The 5,699-nt window shown below is 35.1% G+C and overlaps 1 long non-coding RNA gene across 1 annotated transcript; it reads left to right on the plus strand.

The window, feature by feature from the left end:
* The first annotated feature begins 474 nt into the window (after positions 1-474).
* Positions 475-2,690, plus strand: LOC126647493 (uncharacterized). Its single transcript, XR_007630618.1, has 2 exons — positions 475-1,903; positions 2,335-2,690. It is a non-coding gene; the product is annotated as an uncharacterized LOC126647493 (long non-coding RNA).
* The last annotated feature ends 3,009 nt before the right edge of the window (positions 2,691-5,699 follow it).

Consider the following 5,699-nt stretch of genomic DNA (forward strand, 5'->3'; position numbering starts at 1 on the left):
AAAGAAAAGAAAAAGAAAAAGAAAAAGAAAAAGAAAAAGAAAAAGAAAAGAAAAGAAAAGAAAAGAAAAGAAAAGGAGAAAAGAAAAAGAAAAGAAAAGAAAAGAAAAGAAAAGAGAAAAGAAAAAAGAAAAGAAAAGAAAAGGAGAAAAGAAAAAGAAAAGAAAAAAAAGAAAAGAAAAAAGAAAAGAAAAAGAAAAGAAAAAGAGAAAAGAAAAGAAAAGAAAAGAAAAGAAAAGAAAAGAAAAGAAAAGAAAAGAAAAGAAAAGAAAAGAAAAGAAAAGAAAAGAAAAGGAGAAAAGAAAAAAAAGAAAAGGAGAAAAGAAAAAGAAAAGAAAAGAAAAAAAGAAAAAAGAAAAGAAAAGAAAAAAGAAAAAAGAAAAGAAAAGAAAAGAAAAGAAAAGAAAAGAAAAGAAAAGAAAAGAAAAGAAAAGAAAAGAAAAGAAAAGAAAAGAAAAGAGAGAAAAGAGAAAAAAGAAAAGAAAAGGAGAAAAGAAAAGGAGAAAAGAGAAAAGAGAAAAGAAGAAGAAAAGAGAAAAGGTGTTTCATCTCCCACGAAACTGACAGCTAATCTAGGATCTGTCAATTAATTTGTTTATTGTACAGGACCCCATGTACATAACCCAGTGAAGCCTGTATTTGGCAAGTCAATTAATTGAATGCTTATCTTGAACCAGTGAATAGTAGATTAATTACTTGACTACTTAAATGCATGTGTTCAAACATCTTTCTGAAACTAAGCCTAAGTCTGGAGTAATGGGCAAAAGCACTCACAGAGTCTGGGTTATGCAGATGTATGCCATTCCTTCTGCTGCCTCCACAGGGAAGCTCTTCTCCGCTGGAATATGCAAGTTGTCAATGGAAAAGGGAAGATTCAAGTCTACAGTGGATGGGTGTTTTCCTGAAGCCAAACTATGATTATGAAAGCCTCTGACAAATGACCCAAGAATAATCACTAAAGAAAATCAGGGTTAAATAGCAATTACATTTATTTGACTTATAATAATTTTCCCATGTAGATTTGGTCTTTGTGTTATTGTATGTTTATTTAATAGAAAACAAACTGCAAATGATTACATTTTTGGCAGAACTGTTTACTTCTGAAAAGAAGGTTTACTTCAAGTCAAAACATTTTGACAAATATTGTGTTAATGTGTAATTTCAGTAAGGTAAATGTATATTTTGTTTCATTTAGTTAAAATATTACTTTTAATAGTATATCTTTTTGTTGCATATAGGATTACATATTCTGTGAGGCAAAAATATATGTTCTGAAGTACCACGAGTAAGTTCTTTGGTTTTTTGACTTTTTAATTCTGAGCTCAAAGTGTTCGTTTTCATACAAAAACAAAACCAATCAAATATGTAACTGCATGTTTGGTAAATTTTCTTCAGTCAAACCAAAGAATATTCTATACCCGCATTAGAAAGAAATCAAGAAAGTTCTTGCTGGAAATCCTTCATAATTCCCATGCTACTTCAAGAATTTTACAGGGAAATTGAAGGATATATTTGTACAGTATATTGCACTATAAACCTTGAACTTGGTTGACATCTCAATATTGTGATATGCATGTATAATAATAATGTTTTATAACATTTGCTATGATAAAACAATAAGCTTTGCATTAGCTTTTGCGCAATATGCACTGTATTTCCTACCACTCAGCTTTGAAATGTAGAGGTTCATTAGGTCTATCAGTAATATATGATACAACAAAAACATATTTACTCAGATCAGTAGGTATCCAGGGGTAAGGGATGACAGCATGGGGTAGCACTTGCTGTTCTATCTTTAAGCCTATATATTTTTTTTTATTTTTCTAAGGAAGGCTCTACAGTCCCAGTCATAAGGCAAAGAAAACTGTCAAAGTATATATGTACAGAAGAAAAAAGTTAAGAAAGGTAATTAAATTTATTTAATGACTCTCCCGAATGCTTTGCTAACATTGTTTCCTTTAATTATCCTTTGCTACACCTCCATAACAGTAAGGTGTTAAGTAATTATGCTAGTAGATACTGAACAGGTACTCAGTGCTCTCATCAGAGATGAGAACCAGCTTTAGAGAAAGCCACGTGGAGGGCAGAGAAGGTTGGTAGGATAATGCCTGTGGCAGTATCTTTTGGTGCTGTAATCAGCCAAACCTCTCTCACCACTTTCCTGCTGATGTTAGCTGTTAGAAGCAAAACGTGCTTGCTGACACTTGGCCTTGGTTCACTGCCTGCCGAAGCCACCTGTGGGTTCAAATTCCTTTGGCATAGTACGCTAATATGGCTGTTATAACCTTATCCTGAGAAACAAATGCTGACTAGTATTTAATCTAATCCTTTTACAGATAAGGCATTGGAAGTGAAGGCTGCATATGAGGTTTAACTCCAAAACCATGGACGGTATTTAATGGTAGGAAGTATTTTTGTTTTCCATGTCAGCCAAATGTGACTAAAGCGTACATGCATGTCTGTAGGATCTGTCTAATTTGCACAGTATTGGACTCGAAATAAGTGATGATGACTGAAAAAGATGTTATTCTAGCACTTAACTTCTTATTCCAGTTAGACTCTAAGAGTGCCTCTGTCAGCTTCTATGAGCCAAGACACCTACATGATGATGTTTCTTTTCTTTGAGAATGCACTGTGAAAATCTGGATGTAAAGCCATTAATGCTTTTAATTAAATTAATGCTTTTCATGCCGCCCCAGACTTTTCTTGTCTCAGGAGGTGTGGCATGACAGATATACTGCTGTGGAGTCCACATTAAATACCTCGTTACTACAACTAGAAGACATTATTATGTCTTCTGTTTTGAAAGAACATTTGCCAAGGGAATCTCTAAATACGTACACAGATCCAAAACTCTATCTTCACACTGGTGCCTGGGTGTCCCTGTCACAATTTTTGTTGGAGAATAGCTCATAATGGAAGACTTAACAGAACAGATATAGCAGGTGATATTTAAAGGTAAAAGTGTGGGAGATTTCTTTAGTTGGAGTATATGATCCAGGTTCCTCAATATACTGGGGAACCACGGGCAACCGTTTAAAAATCATGAAATGGGCTGAATGTATCAGCTGCCTGGCACCTGACTAGCTATAGGTGGAGTGTTAAAGAGTGGCACTCTCCATCTATTCATGAAATGCCTATGTGTGAAATAAGTGGCATATAAAAAAAAAGGTGTATGTTCAACTGTTTTGCAGCATTTCCTCAGTGTATTTGGGCATTTCTGAAAACAAAACAACTATAAGCTTGAATCTAAAACAAACAGGAGTTGCATGGAATTGTCATTTAGATGTTAGGCAGATAAAGTAATTATGTTTGGCATGCTTCATGCCCATACATTCCATCTGCCTATCTGGCTTACAGCAGGTAATGAAACAATTGTGCTGTAATTTCTGATGAGAGAAATTGAAAGTTTGCACTCAGTTTCCTTTGTGTGTGATTCCTTTGCCAAGATACTGCCCACGACACACTCTGATCCTGCAGAATGCTTGTGTGTGTGTGTGTGTGTGTGCGCGCCATGCAGACAGCTAGGCAGAAACACAACACAACTTTTTAAACTGGTGGATTCATCAAGCAAAAGGATATGTAAAAAAAATATGTAAATATTATGTAAATGACACATAACCTTGGTGAGCTGATTAAGAGATGCTGCATATTGCTTAAGTACTGTAATCCAGTCAGTTAAGTTACCTATGGTATAGAAAAAAAATCTGTCCTAATAAAATTCCAATTTCTGAGTTTGATCTCTAAGTTTATGTGGCATTAAGAGTGCTGGCTGTGATGCTTAGCCATCATCTCCTGCATTTTGTTTCCCTGACCCTCCCCATCCACTTTATTTCCCCTAGCTGCACTGTTAGTTCAAGGTAACACAACCTAAGTATGTCTGACCTTGCTATGAATGGCTACAACAACCTGTGTAGGATCAGAGGGTCATGACAGTTTACCTGACAGCACCTCTTTGCTAGGGGTAAGCTGGGAGTGAAAACGGTGGAGGCAGCACTCTGGCATAAAACAATAATTTCTAAAGTAAGACAGAGTGCACTTTTGTTGAGGGCCAATAGTGAGCACTTCCATGTCATGTGATTCAGGGTGTGTTAAAAGGAGGGCAGAAACCATTTTTCTTAGTTTCATTAATTCTTCCCAGCATCTCTTCAATTAATTTAGTGTTCTATCCCTTAAACTGCTTTATTGTTGTCTCACAGATAAAGCTGAACAAGTGACTTAATGAGTTCAGCTTCTAGGATGATGGGTTATTTGTTCTATGTATTAGTGATTGTTTTCTTTCTGTGCAATTTTCAAAGGAAAAGCAGGGGTCATATACCTACACATTCAACTGTCCCTGTAGAATTTTACATCCTGAGTCAAGGACCTTCCTTCTCCAAATATCCTAGAGGCTTGTGAGCTATAAACAGAACAAGTGTGACAAGTGGGTTTACTGATGTATTACAAAAAGCAATATATTGTTTATTTTTGATTGTCAGTCTCCCATTAGGAGGGAAACTTCTTTCAGGAAAATATAGTTGAGATTCACCAAGCAGATGTGGAGGTCTAGATGCTAGACATAACATTGTAAACTCCTAATCTGGTGGAGTAAAACACTGCTTACAGGCTGGAGAGTTTGCAATCACTCTGCTGGGTGAGCATCGGAGCAAGCAGCATCCTGATAAATGATGGGTGAAATTCTTACTCATGTGTTTAAATAAAGAGACTCCTTTTCAAAGCCACACTTGTGACTTCAAGACATAGGGAGCAGCACGGGCCCACTATTAAAATACAGAATGTTATTTTACTATTCTCAGACATGTTTCATTCCTAAACACATTACAAAAATCATACTTTATTTATATGCATATTAATTAAATAGATATCACTGTATCTACAGAGAATTACTAAATGGGAAATAGGCATTTAAAATATCATATTCCTGAATTAACAAAGACATGCATTAACAATGATGTATCTTATACCTGAAACTATATTTAGCAACTAATTTTACTGACAGGCAAGGAGCAAGTTCTGTCATGCAGTTGTTTTGTTTTTTTTTTTGACCTTCAGCTATCATGCTGTTGCAAAGACCTAAAGCATAATGCTATACAAAGCACTTTCAAAGCACTTTTTTTTTTTTAATCAGAACCTACAAATAGTTAGAAAACAAAAGTATTTTACAAGCTGTCCAATGAGAGAAAAATATAGTCAGGATACATGAAAGAAACAACAAAGACATACCAGGAGATTCAGATTAAATATAAGAAATTATTATTAAAATCTTGTGAATATTGCTCAAGGGGAGAGGCAGTCCTGAATCCAAGTGAGGGAAGTGGGTGGATTGGTGGCTCAGCTATACATCCAGGACCTCTGACTCTGGAGTAAAAACAGTGGTAATGGAAAAGCACTGAAATTGGAGGAGGAGGAAGGAGAAAAATTATCTCCCTTCAATGCTCTTGGTAAATCTGCAGATACATTGCTTTTTATGAGTAGTGAGAATATGAAGAAACCCTAGAGAACACTAACCTCTATTTCAAATGAATTGAAAACTATTCTGTAATATTAAATGTCAGAAAGTTATCCAGAGCTAGTTCTTCAACTGGTGTGTATCAATATGATAATCTGGTTTGGTCCCCCAAAAGTAATGGAATCAGGGTACCTTAAACAAGGTCAGATATTTGACATGAATTAATTCTTTACCTCTTACTATACTTGTGCA

This window comes from Myiozetetes cayanensis, unplaced genomic scaffold, assembly GCF_022539395.1.
Source record: "Myiozetetes cayanensis isolate MyiCay16 unplaced genomic scaffold, myiCay2020 scf4, whole genome shotgun sequence".
Lineage (NCBI taxonomy): Eukaryota > Metazoa > Chordata > Aves > Passeriformes > Tyrannidae > Myiozetetes > Myiozetetes cayanensis.